The sequence below is a fragment of the Castor canadensis genome, chromosome 9 (genome assembly GCF_047511655.1).
Source record: "Castor canadensis chromosome 9, mCasCan1.hap1v2, whole genome shotgun sequence".
NCBI classification, from domain to species: domain Eukaryota; kingdom Metazoa; phylum Chordata; class Mammalia; order Rodentia; family Castoridae; genus Castor; species Castor canadensis.
Genome location: NC_133394.1, coordinates 2,336,082 through 2,355,589, shown reverse-complemented (window position 1 = coordinate 2,355,589; position 19,508 = coordinate 2,336,082). Strand labels below are relative to the sequence as shown.

General features: G+C 39.4%; 1 pseudogene; it reads right to left on the bottom strand.

The window, feature by feature from the left end:
• Positions 1-682: 682 nt before the first annotated feature.
• Positions 683-19,508, bottom strand: part of LOC109678291 (putative heat shock protein HSP 90-beta-3) — a 129,489-nt pseudogene continuing 110,663 nt past the window's right edge.

Genomic DNA, 19,508 nt, shown 5'->3' with positions numbered 1-19,508 from the left:
GAACATAAGACAATAATTGAATATTTTGAACAGAGTGCTTATGGACAACCCAACCTCCATAGAGCTTTTTAAACTTTTGGATTTTCATTCTGTTTAATAGCCTTCAACAGATAGAACTTCAGTTAAAAATTTAGACCAATTCATTTTCATTATTAAAAAAGGAACTTGCAGGTTTAATAAATGTTCTGTAATTTTTGAAACAGATTACATGTACTCAGAAGCAAAACACTGTAGAACTATAATGTGAAATTTCAGTTTATAAAACAGCTATGTCTGTTAATGTTCCTGTGTTCATTAATTCAGCAAACATTTAGAAACACAAAGATGGTGAAGTGATACTCTTTAGGCTTAGGAATGTCTCATATTCATGCAGCAAGAATGCCCCTTTTTTTTTAGTATAAAACTGCATCTTCTTTATGTTGCATACTTTGAGTTCAGAACAAAATAAACAAAAACACATTACACAACACCCAACCCTGCTGTCAAGATGAGAGAAGGGCCTGGACTGTTGACCCTCATTTCCTGCCTCACACACAAGGACAAGAGAGGAAGAAAAAAAAAAAATAAAAACAATAGGCATCAGCAGAGGAAGCCGGGCAGGACAGGGCCATTCAAGGCTGCTATGGAGTCATGGGGACACTACACAGAGGGCACAGATTTCCAAGTGGGAATTGGAAGGTGCCTAATCTACTTCTTCCATGCGAGAGGCGTCCACATCACCCTCAGGTGTGGGGATCTCATCAGGAACAGAAGCGCTGGGTTCCTCAGCCACCACTTCATCCCCATCAATGCCCAGGCCTAGCTTGATCACGTGGTAGATGCGGTTGTGTGGGTCTGGGGGTCCTCTAGGGAAAAGCCAGAAGAGAGCAGCGCAGTTTCAGAGAGAAGCACCACCAGGTCCCTGACAGCCTTGTCGTTTGTGTCTGCCTCAGCCTTCTGCCTCAGCGTCTCCTCAATGGGGTGGTCAGGACTGATCTCCAGGTGCTTTTTGGCCATCATGCAGCCCATTGTAGAGTTGTCTCTAAGTGCCTGGGCCTCCATGATCCCCTCCATGTTGGCTATCCAGCCATAGGTGCTGGTCACAATGCAGCAGGGAGAAGACACAAGCCTCTTGGAGATTGTCACCTTCTAAACCTTCTTATCCAAGATTTCTTTCATGAGCTTGCAGAAGTTCTCAAACTTGGCCTTATTTGTGAGGTCAACCATAATCATGTCAATGCCTGTGTCCACCAAAGTCAAGGTGCGTTCCTGAGGGTTTGGAATGGTGTCAATTTTCTGCTCTTTACCACTGTCCAACTTGGAAGGATACGTCAGGCTCTCATGGCGAATCTTGTCCAAGGCATCAAAGCATTGGAGATCAACTCCCGAAGGAAAATTTCCTTGTTGGAATAGAATGTATTGATAATGAGAGACATGAGTTGGGCAATTTCTACCTGAAAGGCAAAAGTCTCCACCTCCTCCTCTCCATGGTGCACTTCCTCAGGCATTTTGCAAAGAAAAGGCTGCAAGTCTACACAGCAGGGTGGGCCCGGACCATGTCGGACTCGCACTCAGTACTAGGCTGTGTGGGGGCGACTCAGGAGAAAGAATCTCTTAATAATGATAGAATTTAGTTAGTACAGCCATAGATGTATCTTAAAATGCTATATGAACACAACGGGGTGAGTCAACCAACCTTGCTTATGGGGAAACTGGAGATGGATTGGGCAAAATAACATTGTGCAGAGGGTAGAATGTAAGGCACCTACAGAATTTACCCAAGGTTAAAGGTGAGGAGAAAGCTCCATGGGTGTGGAAATAAAATAAGTTCGAACATCAAGTTAAGGAGGTACATATTTGAGTGGGGATATGACTTCATGGAAGAGGGCTTTTCTAGCAAGTTCATACACATACTGAATTCTGAAGTCATTAGGAGCAAATTTTTAAAATCTTGTATTGATAATATTCATAGGGTGATGAGAGAAGTCCTCACTGAAAAAAGTAGTATTTGAGGAAAGAATTGAAAACTTCAGATATTTGGGAAGTAAGCAGAAATAAAGCAGTTAAGGACGCTGAGGCTCTGGAGGAACTGGTTATGAAAATCAGAGCAAATTGTTACCATGTGTCCACAGCTTGAGCCATGGGAAGACTAGGAGATAAAGCCATAAAGAAAGGGTGCACAGAAGCAGGTCTATGATTTGGAGGGATGGGTTGTTGTAAATGTTGACCTCTTGCTAGGATGACTTGGGAAGCTGTTGTGGAATTGAATAAAGAAGGAAAAATGAATGGTTTCTGATTTTCAAAGGATGAATTTGGCTGCCATGGAGAAAATAGAATGTCTCAGAGTTTGGGGAAGTGGGACAAGGATGCAGTCAAAATTGTAAATGGCAAAGAGAAGATTTCCATGAAAGATGGGGTCACTTAGACCAGGAATTATCCTCTGTGCATTGATAAGTGGTCAGTCTGGATAGATTTTGAAAATAAAGCATACTAATAAATGCCCTGCAAATAATTTAAATGTTTTAAGTTTGATGGGAGGAAGCAGTTGCCATTGCTTGAAATCAGGAAAATTGTGGATGATATTGATTTAGAGGAGAAGGTAAATGAGGATTTCAGTTTGGGGCATGTTAAATTTGAATTGCTCAAAGGCAAGTGCAAACTATAAGTAAGACTTATTTTTTCCTGTTGAAAATAAGGAGATATTCTACTTCCTGCATTTTCTTAGACCATTTACCTTAGAAAACTTGTATATTCTCTTTATCTCTGAAACATACATTAATCTTTTAAAAAGCTAAATAATTCTCTTGACAGTTTGATGACTGTGAGGTTACTGTTCTTAAGGACCTGTGAGTCATCTCCAAGGACAAGGTACTAGGATGGCCAGGATAGATGGTCACTCAAATGTTAAGAGAAGCCACTCAGTTTAAGGGCAATGTAGAGCAAAATAATAAAGAATATTTAAAAATAAAGACTCTTGTCTTAGCTGCTCATTTAAAACTCTGTTCCTTAGAACATAATCCCTGCATTGTCCAAATGATGAAAGGAAGAAAGAAAGAACATTATTTGTCATTATCACAACCACCCAGGATGTTGGAAAAGAATGGTAGAAAGACAGAAATTTCAGGGATAGAAGAATCAGAGATGCCTAGAAAGACAGAAGTCTTACCTAGAAAATATTGAGTGAAAAGGTCAGAGTTGGCAAATTGAGGCACTCACAGAGGGGCAAATTAGTGCATGAAAAATGTCAGTGGTGGTTCCTCAAACTATCATTGCTCTTTCTGGTGAATACTAATGCTATTTATTCTGCAATTTCCTCAGAAATTTCTCTCTTCAATTGGATTACTGCAGATTGTTGCTATTTTTGATCAACCCTCTACCTGTACCTTTTCTTCTGCAGTTTTCATATAGAGATCTTCTGAGGACCAGTTGTTTACCTTTCCTCCTGAAATCAATTGGAAAAAACCCACCAACCACTGTAAAGATCACCATATTCTGTAATGCATATGGGGAAGTCACTGCAGCTCCTATGGAAAAATAGGCACTAATTTTGGGACAGTCCCTGAGTCTTGTGGAAGAAAGGGGATGAGGAAGAAGCTAAGATTCTCACTCCATGATAGGAAAGTGACCTGACCAAAATAAACTTGTGCCTTGCTTCCATATAAGTAAATTCATACTGTTTTAACTAGAGATATCGAATCAAGAAAATAATACACCTGAAGAATAATCCATGACCACATAGAGCCTTTGTAAAAGCAGTTTGGGTTAGCTTCTGATTGTGTTCCTTTCATTTCCTATATGGATGAATCGTCTGACTGTGGACCAGACATGTGTATGTGTGTGTGTGTGTGTGTGTGTGTCCAGGTGTGTGTGTGTGTGTGTGTGTGTGTGTGTGTGTGTGTGTTTATAAAATGTTGCCTATTGATCCTTAGAATCCCAACTCTGTAACTATTCTGAATTCTGCATTTTGCACCTTTCTTTGAAGAAGTTTTTCTCTATGATTTATTCATTTTCTGCTGTTCCTTTCTTTCTGTTCCTCTAGCAACCAGTCTATTTTACTCTTTGCGTTTGCTTGTGAAGAAGTTTAGAATTCATGACAAAGTATTCCTCAAGAGTTTAACAGCTTTTCTACCAGTGTCGCTAATCATTTTCAGAAAAATAAAAAAGAAAAAGAAAGTTAAAGATTTTTCCACCAGAAACATCTATGATTATTTAAAATGCAGGTAATTGGCTCATAAAGTAGAGAGGAATGAATACTGAGGTTTGGGGCTTTGATAAATAGGGGCAGAAAGTTTTCCTAGATAAACCGTTATGTGGCTTGAATGTGGTCAAACATTTCTGTCTCTGTTGTCAGCTGTAGCCTGTGTGGATGTTCAGGTCTACAGTGTAAGTCAGCTCATTTTGATGAAGTGGTCTATTATTAAAAAAGAAACTTAGATGAATTTGTAACAAGTACAGAATGACAAAACAGTGGATCTTACCTTTTAGAGAAGAAGAAAACCTCCAACAAAGTGGTTGATGATATCTTTTCAAATTCCCTTGCTGGAGTTACAGACTCTAGACAGGTTTTTGATAAACTAAAATTGACTTTCACAGCTTTGGAGATACACTGAAAATTAAAAAATCAAATGTTTTCCCTGTGACTCCTCTTCATATTGCTCATTTTGTTGCTTGCTAAAGGGTCAGATAGCTGGGATAAAGGGGTCCAGTTAAAGCCCCCTATGCTGTGCTACTTATACACTCTTGGAATTATTTGTTTTGTTTAGAACAAAGGCATGACTCCTGAGATGACTTCATTAACATTAAAACTTCTGATTTGCAAAAGGCACTGGCAAGGGTATGAGAAAACAAGCTAGAAGCTGGGAAAAGGGAAAATAATATTTGTGGGAAACGTATAAAAGACAACTATTTGAAATATGCAAAAAAATTCTTAAAACTTACTAAGGTGAAAATAACACAAATAAAAAAGGGGGGGGAAGACATGAAAAGGCACCTCACTCCCGAGCCACTCGGGAGCTGGTGGCATAGGAGGATGGTCAGGTGTTCAACACCTGTGAGAACGGAAAAATTCAAAACTCTTAAGGAGACCAACTGTGGGGCGACAGGATATTCTGTCCTCTGTTGATGGGAATGCAACATGGAAAAGACACTTTGGAAAATGATTTGACAGTTTCTCAAAAAAAAAAAAACTTAAGATACAATATACTCTTACATATTCCCCAGCAATTGTACTCTCTGGTATCTACCAAATGAGTTAAAAGTATAGGTCTACACAAAAACCTACAAATCAGGGCTGGTAGTAGCTTTATTTATAATTGCCAAAACTTGGAAGTAACCAACATGTCCTTCAGCAAGACTAAGGAGAAATAACCTGTGGTACATCCACACAGTGGCATATCATTCTGCACTGAAAAGAATGAGCTCAAAGCAGTGAAAAGTCACGGAAGAAACCTAACGCATATTATTAAGTAAAAGAAGCCAATGTGAACAGACTGTTTAGTGCATCGTTTCAACTGTGTGACATTCTAGAAAGGACAAAACGATGAAACTAGCAGAAAGATCAGTGGTTCCCAAGAGGAAAGAGAGAGGGAGGATGAATAAGAGAAGCAATGGGGATCTGGGGGAGTCACACTGTTCTGTATGATAACATTTTGGTGGTTCAAATCCCCTAGGATGACCAACTCTAAGAGAAAACCCTGAATTACAGACTTGGGATAATGATGCTGTGTCAATATGAGTTCACACATGTAGCAAAGGTACCACCCTGGACTGGGAGCTGTGTGCAGGAGGCTGTGCCTGTGTAGGGAAAAAGGACATTTAGGAACTAACTTTTTACTTTCCGCTCAGTTTTTCTTGAACCCAAAACTACTTGAAAAAGTGAAGTGGGCTGAAAAAATGTCACTGACTAGGATTATGCAAAGTTCAATGTTAAGATGCCCTCGCACTCTTTGCTAGTATTATGAAAAAATGACTTCAAACAACCGCAAGCCACATCTTTTACATTTGTGTGGGGGAGGCCTGGAACCTGCGTCTGAGCTCGTGCCCTGTGACTTCTTCAACTAATCCATTCAAAATCGGTCATGTTCAATGCATAAAAGGGTGTCTTTCTTCCCAAGAACCCTGAGGCACAGTATTTGACCCAGCAGGAGAAGCTGAAAGAAGTCTGAAACAACTTGTCAACACACCTTATCTGTGAAGGTGCTCAGTAGGAAAACCCAGTCGCTGCACTGGCACCTCCCGTGCAGTGCTGATTATGCAAAGCAAGTGGAACGTCTTCATTAGTACTTACTGACAACAAATAAAAGAGTCAGCTTGTATCTAGACATTCAAGTACTAAATTCGATACCAAAAAATTCTTTATTTGTTGATTGGAAAGATGATTTAGGAAAAAAATATCCAATTAATGCATAAATGGAAAGCTGTCATGTCTAGGTAAACTATAGAAGACAGGCCCAATGTCACTCAACACCTTAGATGTAAATGCTCTCTAGTCACAATATACAAAAGGCTGAGCATTTGTTATAAATGGAGATTGAGTAAACTGTTAAAGTAGTAGGAATATTGATTTACACTCGTTGCAAAAAATAATAATGACAATAACAACAACCAATGGCGCATGGTGGGGGAGTGGATTTATCCTGAAGACTTAGACAGTGTGAGAGGGATGAACTAAACACAGAGTTCTGTCCGTCCCTTTCAATGCCTGACTCGACTATGACAAGATGATAGGGGAATCTTTATTTCTCACACCTGCGGATATTATTTTGGGAACATGGTGCTGCTTCTACGTATAAATATAATAAAACTTAGGTGATTGACTGAAGCTCAGCATAAATTTACTGGGCCTTGCAAGGAAAATCCTTAATTAAAAGTTTAAATATTCAGAATCCATTGCTAATCTACTGTTTAGGCTTAGACTTAGTAAGACTTTGCAAGGAACAATGAAATTTTATTTAAACATTTGAAAACAAAAGCAATAAAGACATCACCAGGATTTCTGAAATTATTTTATATGATGAAGAAAAATCTTTGTGGATCACCTATCAAATATTTGATCAAATCACTGGACATTGCTGTGATAAATTCAAAGCTTATTTCCCTACAGTAAATAATGTTTTCACTTTTAAAAAATTCAGTAACTTTGTTATTTTAGTGAAATTCTGATAATGGAATTTTGCTTTTCTTGGCTTGTATTTTTCTATGGATTCATTGGATATTTAGACAGCTGAAATTTGCCCAGAGAAAGGAAAAATTAGAAACAGAAAAAAAAAAGAACACAAAAAAGAAATTAATCAGAAACATTAAAATGCTACTATTTTATAGTAACAGGGAGGCGATTGTAAGTGCAAATACAAATGAAAAATAGTAAACTAATTCCCCTGTTGAAAATACTGGAGGAGAGAACCTAGCTAAGACCAGTTAGTTTAGACGTCTTGGTTCTTTATTTCTTTGCAAGTTATGCAAGTCTTTTAACAGTACAAGCTTTTGGTCCAGGGTTTTTCTGAAAGCCCTGGGACCTCCCTCTTGGAAATGTAATGGAGAAAGACAGCACCCTCATCTTCCAGCTTCTGAGAAGGGCTGGGAGCTTAACTTAGCAGTCTCCTTACTCCAAATAACAGAACGACTTGTCATGAAGATAGGAGTTTATTTTTCATTTGTACAAAGTCAATTAGGTATCAGAGATAAACATCCAACTTTCAAGTGATGTTATGATGAATTGTGTGTGATAAATGGTGCTGCTTAACGCTCTTTCTTGAGAGCTAGTTATGATGTTGTTATTTTATCTCAACAGTACATATGTAATGTGGTGATTGCCTGGCTACATAAAAGGCAATAATTGTTTCTGTCTTGAAATAAGTACCCTAGTGGCTCATCTGTTCTGTTGTACTTATTATTCAATAAAAAAAATCAGCTCACTGGTACCACTGGTCGGGGGAGGATTTGGGGGAAAGAGGGCAGGAAGGGTGAATGTGGTACAAATACTGTGTACACATGTATGTAGACGGAAAAAAGAGACCTGTTGAACCTATTGCAAGAGTGCGGAAAGGGGGATAAAGGAGAACAATGGAGGGATTGAATTTAACTATGATATATTGTAGGAACTTTTGTAAATGCCACAATATACTCCCAACCAGCACAAAAATAAAAAATATCATGTTCTTTCTTGCTGGAGATTTTAGAACCATGGGTCAGTAAAAAAATTTACCAGGACAAACGAATAGAAGGAACAGGTTTACTAAGAGGTTTAGTAAGAGAACCAGAAGGCTGTTAAGCACAAGGGAAGGGTTGCTGCTCTGGTATGAGATTTGGGGCAGGCTCTTTTGGAGTTACTTGGGATTTGCATGATGATTGGTTGCTTTATTCTTCATGGTTTGAATCTAGTTGAACATTTTACATGCTCAGCCCTTCCTTCCTAATTCCATCACTTCCTGCCTTGTCCCTTCCTCCATTTGCAGTATTTCATTAGCTAGAGCATTACTTCCTTGTCCACTAGGTCATTGATATTTTGTTCCCACCATACCTACTTAAAGGGCCTTTCCTCTACATTCCCTACTTACACAACAACAAAACCACTCCTGGTTTAAGTGAGTAGTCCGTGGTGACAAAGCTGGGTTTGATTGAACCAGAATAAAACTGTGGAAGTCTGATTCAGAGGGCTAAGGGGACACAGGCTGCTAGATTGATATCCTTGTCATAGGAGCATCTTGTTTTGTATCTGGCTTACCTGAGAGGAGATAAAGCATGTTACACATTAATTAAGCTGGATGTGAAATACAGATTGTAAAGAGTAGAAAGGGTACAATGAGAACAATGGGATTATCTATGTTCATATAGACCCAAAAATAGAACGACCCAATCCTGCTGGTGGGGGAAGTCACTGTCTTCTTGGACATTAACCCTCTTAAAAATATCTACTTGTTCATTAACCTGAAGTTTTCTTTTACTTTGTGAGAAATAGCTATGAATAAACAGAACTTTCATTAAGTAGAGTTCTAGTGCCCCATGCCTCTACTCATGGCAGATTCAAAGCCTTCCAACTGTGTAGCATGATTTAGGTTAATAGTCCAAGGCTTGTTATTGGGGTTCATTGACTATCACTATGTCTTCCCTAGTATACTGGAGAGTTAAGGAAAGGTTTCAGATGGGTCTTTGTAGTAGGGGAATTTCTCCAAACAAGAAAAGGCTTCTGGATATAGTGCTCCAGTCCATTGTGGGTTAGGATGGAGTTATCTCTTGCCAGTAGTCTATAATCTGGATTTTATGGTACTATGGCCTCCCTAGGCATCGATTGCTTTGAACTTAAGTTGGTCTCTAGGGAGGACACAGATTTGTAATCTCCCTAGTGAAGGGAAAATCTTCAGGAGAATATTGATCATATCAGGGAGTACAAAGCTAAAGCACAGGTTTCCCCTCACCTAACAGGTACATCCAGACAGAATGTGATTCCACATTCCGGAAGACCACAGTTCCCCTGATGGTATTCTTGATGTGTTTCCGTATCCTGATGAAATTTTCTGTGGAACAGATGTTGCTGTGTTTGGTCAAGATGGGGGGATCCCAGGTCCCCCAAGTCTCCCAAGTCTTTGTGGTTTTGTTCCAAGGAACCAATCATCCAGAGGGGCATATAAGAATAAGACTTGTTAGAGGAACGGGGGTGTTGGCATGGCAGGTTTCTTAGCATAACAGTCAACTTCTGTTGTTTTTTTGTTAGAATAGTTGAGTGCCTGTCCCAATCTCTGACCTAGCCTGAATGAGGTGTCTAATGGGGAATTCCAGGCTAGGAAGTCTTCCTCAATTATTATGGATATTCTGTCACTATTACTTCACTCATCAAAAACCTGCGTTATCAGAAAAGATCTCATATTTGCCCCCAGGAGTTCCCATTCCAATGAAGACCAGGGTTGCATTACAGAAGCTCCTCTTTAGGGTTCCAATGTAAGGTCCTTTTCCTTCTGTGTTTGTGAAATGGACTTCCATTCTTCCTGAGAGCCATAACACATATCCAACAGATCTTCTCCTGTAGTTTGGTTGAGAGATCCAGATCAGGTCTCTGGGTCTTGGTTCCCTTCTTATTCTTTTGTATGGGGTCTGTAAGACAATCCAAATGTCCCTAAAGTGCAGATGTATTATTGGACATGGGTCACACACTAAAGGGAAACCCCACTCAGGAAGAACAGGGAAAGGGAAGGAAACCTAAAACCACAAGGTGGTTGATGTGCTCACTGTAGAGGAACAAATATAGTAATCTTAAACTGGCAGAAGCCACTATGGGAAGGGGACCAGGAAGTAGTGAAGAGGTCTGGTAGAGATGAACCAATGTGCGTTGCAATACACAAGTGCATGGAAGCAACACCAGGAATCTCTCTGTATAGCTATCTTTATCTAAACTAGCAAAAATGGTATCTTTTTTCTTATTATCTCTCATGTTTTTTCTTCAACAAAATCAAAGAACAAGAGGTTATGCCTGGAAGTGGGGTGAGGGGGACAGTAGCCCAAACAATGTATTCATATGTAAAAATTATAAAATCAAATTTAAAAAAATGTAAATAAATCTACCTTGGGATAAAATTTAAAAAAAAGAGTGATGTAGTTTAAATTTCAGTTAATTTACAATAGACTCTTTTAAAGAAAAAGGAAGAAGGGACCCAAAAGATGGGGGACCAGTCACAATGATTTCCAAAATCCATCTCCAATCTTTAATGTAGTTCCCATCATCTATAAACCAGGTGGCATTAAGATCAGGAAAGAGGCTCCTCTTCAGGACCTAGTAAGGCCTCTTAAAGTACTATAACTGTAAGGATTACAAACTCAAACTGGGGAACCCAGATGTAACAATACCCATGGTCCCTAGGAAGGACCATAATCATTGTTTGTTGGTGGAGTACCCATGGTTAGGACTAAGTTCTTCTGTTTCCCAATAAGGTGTTTTCCAGGGATCAGGATCTTTCCTAGAAACCACACCTCTTGTAAAGAAATTTAAATGGGGTAAACTTTATACCAGCCTGTAGCCAATGTTGGTGGAACCTGGATGTTATTTAGATTAGAAGACTGTTTGCTAGAGCAACAAGCAAGGAAGTCATCCACTTATTGAAGAAGGATGGGTCCAGGTGGAAGTTGTATTTGGGAAAGATATTTTTCTAAGACCTGACCAAATAAATGGAGGCTGTTCCAAAATTCCTGAGGCAGGACCATCTAGGTTAGCTATCGGACCATCAGAGGATCAAGGTCTCTTCTCTCAAAGGCAAATAAGAAGTTGGAATCTTGGTGTAGAAGAATACAAAAAAAAGGCAATCTTTAAATCTAAGACTGTAAACCAGGTTGGTGGAATGGCTCAAGTGGTAGAGTGCCTGCCTAGCAAGCCTGAGGCTCTGAGTTCAAACTCCAGTACCACCAAAAAAAAAAAAAAATGACTGCAAACCAGGAAGCCCCAGTGTGGATTTGGCTTAGTAGACTGTCTGGATTAGGGATGACTGTGTAAATGGGAGGTGGTTGCCTCATTGATGGACCTGAGATCTTGGTTAGAGTTGTCTGGTGTCTATACTGCCAGGATGGGGGTGTTGTAGGGAGAATTGCAGAAGTGAATTAGGCCAGCTGATAAGATTTTAGGAATAAATGCTATAGTACTTTTTGGACCTCTGGTTGAGAGGATATTTGGAACACCTGGGAAAGAAATTAGGGTCTTACAGAAATATCTTTCATGGCATTGCAGATAGTATCCAGGGAGTATGGCATCCCAGACTTCTGAAGGAACTTGATGGAGTATGAGGGGTCAATGGCTGGGATGATTTGTGGTTGTGACAATGAAGAGCCAATAAAAGTGTGAACCCTCTGCTATGGACACTAAAACTGGTCCTTGTTTAGGTAGGATGTCTTGGCCCATGAGTAGGCTGACACAGTTAAGCAATACCAGGAAAGTGTGAGTAAAGACTATAGTCTCTAGTGAATGCATGAGAAGCGGGTAAGGTGACCCCATGTGGGCCATTGCTCTAATCCCATGAATAGGATCCAGGACTGAGAAGTAGATCTGAGAAGGTAATCAGGGCACAGTAATTGACACATATGGATTAGAAAAGTGATCTTATCTCCTGGTTACATGAGGTTCGTCCATGGAGATGGAGAATATGGGGATCTATATAGCCCCTTGGCCCCATCATTTGAGCTGCAGGAGGTCTCTCCCATCTGTTGGTTCCTAGTAGTCCACAAGCAAGGCAAGAGGCAGCTGTTGGTCCCCTAAAATAAGCTATTTCTGGGATCCTGGTTTTGGGATGACTTCCTCTTGTTGGCAAGGAAAGGGTAGTTGCAGTTTCAGTGGTCCTACTCCTTACAGTATGGGCATGGGCCTGGAGGTTTATGGTTGTTTTGACAGAAATGTCCCAACTGGTCACAATTGTAGCACTCTGATGTCAGCTATGGGATAAACTGAGATGATTTTGGTCCATTCAGCTGAACAGGGGCAAAGCAATGGCTGCAGTGGCCAGTGACTGAAAGCTTTGACAGGTCTAAGGAGTCTGGGGACACTCTAGAACTGGCAGGGAGTTTGAAAGTGCTGTCACCCTGTACTAGGTCTGTCACCTCTGTCCTCTTTTCTTTCTCAGCACTCAAGGCCTTCTCCTAGTTGTTAAAGACCTTGAAGGAAGTATACAACAAAGTAGGGAAAAAAGCCTGTGGTCTCAGTACACCTTTTGGAGTTTTTGTCTAATGTCTGGTAAGGATTAACTGAGAGTATATGGCAAAGATGGTGAGGCCCTCTGTCTTCTCAGTGTCCTGATTGGTATATTTGCATATGACCTTGGACAGTCTACAGTGGAATAAGGCCAGATTTTCAGCAGAACCCTGGGTAATTTTCCTTCAATTTGTTGTTATTGACTGGCTTAATTATAGCCTTTGTATATGCTACAGGAGCAGAAGATTATTCAGTTTTGGTAGCTCCTTACAAAGTCACCTTCCTGATAGATCCAACTGGGGTCCAACTTTGGGACACAAAAACACTTGAGGACATACCAAAGTTCTCACACCTGGTAAAATCAGGTTGGGATTTGAACAGAAATATGATTCTGTAATCCATTAAGAAAGGAAATAAATGGAAGAAAAGAAGTAGTCATCAAAGATGTGTGAGTATGAGGAAACAATGCAATCTGTAAGAAAATGAATGTAAGAATTACTTATATTAAAAAATATGGAGGTATGTCTGCCTATGCAGAAGGACCTCAGGAGAAGATGTCTTCAAGAAACTAAGATGCCATCTCTAAACTTAGAGAGACCTCTGACCATTTGCAAAGGACTGAGTGAAACTCACAGAGTTGACTCCCAAGCAAGGTAAGGTTGTGCAATCCTGACCAGGGAGGGGTGGTTGGAGAGAGTATTTACCACAGGTGACAGATCATCCACCAAAGTTTGAAAATGATGTTCTCTCAGGAAGGTCAGAAGGGATTTGTGCCATGTGTTGGAAGTGGGGAGACAAAAGGAGAGAACTAGCAGACGCTTTACCCTCAGGGCTCAAGGTAAGTTCACCCATTGTTCCATGTCCTTTGGATCTTACCAGCGAGTAGTCCTGGCCAGATAACTGCAATTTTCAGGACAAGTAGGTCATTCCAGTAAAGGGTCTGTAGAAAGTCTCAAGTCCCCCACCCCAAGAGAGAAAAGGAAACCTTTATGTCCAACCAGAGAGTAACCTTGACCAGAGACTACTGAAGAAAAAGGAATCCATCAGGAAGGCAAAGAAACAACAGTCAAGTACACAGGGAGACTCTGAGGAAAGCGAGTGTTCTAGAGGCCAACCAAAGAAAGTATTCGAAGGTCTAAGATAATTCAACTGTGTAAAATGTTCTCAGAAGGAGCAAGAAGATAGATACCCAAAATGAAAAATTGAGTTTCAAAACCTGAGATCATAGTTATTGTAGCAGAGCTGTTTTGGGCCTTGTAAGGGACCAACGCAAAGTGGTGTGGGAAGCAGCCATTTCATACCAGAGGGCAGGTATGAAGAGTGGACTGCTGAAACTGACCCCTAGAAAACAGCGAAACAAAACAGAAACAACAACCAAAACCAGTTGAACTCATTTCTTCCAAACTCTCATGGAGTAGATTGAAATGATCCCTTATGGCTTGAAGTTGCCTGGATGGGAGTTCATATTTCTGCCATGAATCTCTGAAAACCCTTCAAATGAGAGCTTTGTTCTCCAGGAAGGTGCAGGTAAACATTAACTAGCCTACCACCAAGTGAAAATCTGGTGAGACTGAGTTTAAAAGACTGGAAGAAAGGGCATGAATAAACTCAAGGCTCTCTAGAGGTTTTTCTCTAAAGAGTAAAGAAATTGAGGAGAAACTGAAACAAAAGGTTTTTTGTTTGTTTGTTTTTAATACTGGGGATTGAACCCATGGCCTCACACATGATAGGCAAATCCTCTACCAATTGATCTATGCCTCCAGCACAAAAAGTGTGGCTCAAGAGTGACTTTCTCAACAGAATCCCAGCAGCCCAGCAACTAAGAGAAAGGATGGACAAATGGGACTTCATAAAATTAAAAAGCTTCTGCAGAACAAAAGAAATGGTCTCTAAACTGAAAAGACCACCCACAGAGTGGGAGAAAATATTTGCCAGCTATACATCAGACAAGGGACTGATGGTCAGAATATAGAGGGAACTTAAGAAACTAAACTCTCCTAAAATCAGAAATGGGCAACTGAACTAAACAGAACTTTCTCAAAAGAAGAAATTCAAATGGCCAAAAAACACATGAAAAAATGCTAACCATCTCTGGCCATAAAGGAAATGCAAATCAAAACCACTCTAAGATACCACCTCACCCCTGTTAGAATAGCCATCATCAAAAACACCACCACCAACAGGTGTTGGTGAGGATGTGGAAAAAAAGGAACCCTTGTACACTGCTGGTAGGAATGCAAGCTGGTGCAACCACTCTGTAAAAAAATTTGAAGACTTCTTAAAATCTAAACATAGCTCTGCCATATGATCCAGAAATCCCACTCTTGGGAATATACCCAAAAGAATGTGACACAGGTTACTCCAGAGGCACCTGCACACCAATGTTTATTGCAGCACTATTCACAATAGCCAAGTTATGGAAACAACCAAAATGCCCCACTATTGACGAATGGATCAAGAAAATGTGGTATTTATACACAATGGAATTTTACTCAGCCATGAAGAAAAATGAAACCTTATCATTTGCAGGTAAATGGATGAAACTGGAGACCATGATTCTGAGCGAGGTTAGCCAGGCTCACAAAACCAAAAATTGTATGTTCTCCCTCATATGCAGACTTTAGATCTAGGGCAAATGCAGCAATGTGGTTGGATTTGGATCACATGACAAGGGGAGAGCACATATGGGAGATATAGGAATAGGTAGAAAACCCAAAACATGAAAGCGTTTGATGTCCCCACTCCAGAGGAACCAATACAGAAACCTTAAAGCAACAGAGGTTATCATGAGCAGGGGATCAGGAACCAGTGTAAAGATCAGTTAAAGATGAATCAACCTGGGTTGTAACACATGGCTACATGAAAGCAATAGTAGGAATCTTTCTGTGTAGCTATCCTTAACTAGCAAAAATGCTTTGTCTTTCTTCTTATGCTTATGTCCTTTCTTCAACAAAATCAGTGATAAAGGCAGAATGGGACCTGCCTGAAACTGAGGGGAGCGGGTAGGGCGGGGGAGGAGACCAGGATGGAGAAATGACCCAAACAATGTTTGCACATGTAAATAAATAAACAAAAAACAGCAACATAAAAAAGAGTGCACTGTCTTTGTTTTGGTTATTATTTGTCAAAAGAAAAACTAAAGTCATAGGTAACCCATTGAGTGCTTCAGTCAGACAAAGAGGAAGAAAAATCTTGGGAGTGAGGGCCTGGGTCTATAGGAAGGCAGAACCAGGTACAGAAGGGGGTAGGGTTGGCACGAGAAGGAACCTCAGAAATCATGAGTCATGCATGGAGGAGGACAGAGCATCTCGAGTATCTGCGAGACATGAGCCGATGTAGAAAGAGCTCCTCTGAGAATGATGTTATGATTTCCTCAACAGCTTTTCTCTCTGAACAGATACCCTTAGCCATTTCATTCGTTCACACAAGAACTTCAGAGAACAAAACATCAAATTTCCAATCTTATGACTAAAACCTATGTGTTAAAATATACCACATTCGAATCCTGACCCACTCTGTTAGGTTTATGGATCTAAGTAGGCGACAAATTGTGCTGCTTTTCCAAGTGTTCTATAAAATGAATCACGGAAGGGCCATGTGATCCCATTGTTGTGCACAGTTCAGAAGTCTCCAGCTAATTTGACCCAAAACAAAAAACAATAGCACCAGCAATGAATTTTCTAACTCAACCTATCAAAGGCCACTTCGGTCAGTATATGCTTTGGTCTTTGTCATCAGCAACTGCTTGGATAAATATTGCATTTGTTAACATACCCTCTGATGACTATTGTCAAATTAGATGTCAATTAAGAGCAGAAGAGAATAATGATTCTCATTTCTTCTGCCAATATCATTTTGAAAATGGATATATATGTGCACATATATGTATGTTATGTATATTATATTTGCAAAAGTTTATATATGCATCATACACATATAAATCCACTTACAAATGTGAATATTCACTTTATTACATAGAACTTACATAATTAATAAATGCTGAAATAATAAGCTGTTTTCTTCTCAGAACATATAATATTTATGTGTTCCCTGAATCTCTTCAGCAGTATTCTGGATCAAGGATTAAGTGATGCCTTCACAATATATGTATCTATTTAATGAAGTTTATTCCTATGGTTGACTGTATCCAAATTATTTTTCTTCTAGTAGAGTCTAGGGATGAATTCAAACTTTTCTTGAATCTCCATGTCCACTCAATAAATCTAGCAAGTCAAAGGGTGAAAAAAACAGCTGTTGTCACCATCTACCCGAATACTGCAATAATATCCCATCCAACTGACAGAGTGAGGAGCCTGCATCTTTATCTTATGCTCATAATTTAATTTGCAAACAGCTAGCTTGACTCCTCAACCCTCCAGGCCCGGTGTCAGCCTTATTGAATGAAAATTCAATTCTCACCAACAGCCCTCAAGGGTAATTGCTGGTCTGTGGTGAACAGTTTCACTGACAGAACTCTAGGTGAAATCTCAGTTTCATCTCTTTGTAGTGATAAAAATCCTCTCTCTGGATTTGCATTTCACTCCTCTAGCAAACAATTTAATGATTTGTTTATTTTCTTTCCTTTTGCACAGACAGAAGGCATCAGTATTGTTTTCAAATTATTCTAAGTCCTTTTTTGACACTAGTTTCAAATTTAGAATTTTGCTCTGTTCAGAAATTTGTAATCACATATTCAAATTGAACTTTATTGAGACTTTTAGTGTACATAATAAATTTCTTCAAGTTCACAAGTAAACTCAGAGTGAATTAATTTGAGAGACTGTTTACAAAAAAGCAACTGATTAATAATTTCATGAAAAATAGACTTGAGATGTGTAATAAAACTATTTGATTCAAAATAAGTTTTGAGAAATGAGGAAGCCACAGGTCTTCTGAATAGAGGAGACAGATATTTTGCTGTGTTTCTGATCATACACACTAACTCTGAACCTGAAAGTTCATGCCAAGATAGGTATTTTAAAATAAATCTGCTACTTATCTGAACCAAATAATATAAACAATATCATTCAGGGTCTCCGTGTGACAAATATTTTACTCTTTTTCCATGCTGGCTATCCAGTTATGTCTACCTGAGGGACTAAACGGTCAGAAAATCTCAGTCACTTTGAATTCATAGAAATAAAAATAGGCTAATATTTAAAATTGCACTCCACTGGGACATATTCTTTCCTGTCACCTAAAGTTGTGTTTCCTGTGTATCTATATTAAAATGATGAGAAATGGGATATCATATTTTCTGAATTAAGCAAGTCCTAGGTTTTGTTTATTGAAATTATATACACAAATATCTGATAACATAAAGATCTTCATGGTATTCTAACAAAACAGATTGAAAGCATATTCTTTGCAAATATTTGAAGAATTAAAAAGTGTGATGGGTGTCACATAATATTTATTTTTCTAAATTAAGATTGGTACTGAATAATCTTTGACATGTCTTTGACAATGGTAGATAGTACATCATCAATAGGGGGTAGAAGAAATGGTTGAAGGGAGATTAATGGTGAGTTTATTTATTCAAGAAGGATAAAATATCAGCAGCTTGTTCATGAAATATGCAATGCTAAAAAGATAAAACCCTCATTCAGTCCTTCAGTTGTTCATTCAACCAGCTTTCATTGAACAAGGATTTCTTGCCAGGCACTCTGCTACTCATTGGTGAGTAAGGGAGGGATGAGAAAGTGTTTTGGTCCTATATTAAAGGAAGATGACTAAAATGTCCATAATGAAGTTGTAAGAATACTTAATTAAATGTCCATAAACTTTACAGAATGGGAAAGGTGTGTCCACATGCACTGGCTCCATTGGCCATCTTCCTTGCAGGTGCCCAATCTACCCTCAGCTCCTGCAGCCTGCACCTGCTGAGTGCCCCCAACTTCTGCAGGCCTACACCAAGGCTGCCTATGCTTTGATGTTTTCTACCTGCTTCCCCACTGAGTATAGAATAGTCCCAACTTGGCTGAACTAGAGCTTTCCACTGTCCATTGGACTGGACTTCACTTTCTTAATAAGGTCATGAACTCTTCTGCGTATGTTCTAATCTGGGACTCTTGCTCGGTACTAGGGCACCATACCTAGTTTCCTTATATCCCATCATTACTTATTTTATCACAAATTAGTAATTCTTTATACTAAAAGTCTGATTTAAGCTAATGTGCAGTCACCTTCTTCTTGGATCCAGAGTAGGTTTTGTTATGTGATTTTATTTTGTTTTCTATACTAAAAAAATAAACTAAGACACAAAAACACTTGAGGACATACTGAAGTTCTCACACCTGGTAAAAAACTGGTTGGGATTTGAACAGAAATATGATTCTGTAATCCATTAAGAAAGGAAATAAATAGAGGAAAATAAGTAGTTTTCAAACATGTGTGAGTATGAGGAAACAATGCAATCCGTAAGAAAATGAATGTAAGAATTGCTTACATTAAAAAATATGGAGGATCCAGACATGGTGGCACACAGCCTTGACCCCAGCATATTTTAATAAGTAAGAAGGATTCAGGTATGGTGGTACACAGCTATAATCCCAGCATTTATGAGGCTGTGGCAGGAAGATTGCAATTTCCCCCTGAACAACATAGTGAGAACCGGTCTCAAAATTTGAAATAAAAAATAAATAAAATAAAAAGAGGACAGGTAACAGAAACAAGGTATGAAAGAAAGGAGGGCAGTAGGGATGATGCCTGCTGCCACTGCTGTGTCAACTCTGCAGAAAAATCCAAAGGTCAGTGCCCTTCAGAGGCCAATGTTGGGGAAAACTGAGTGAAGGAGAGGGACTCCCATGGCAGAATAGCCTTGTAGAGTAGATACAGTCAGAATGGAGGAGAGACTGAAAATCTCACA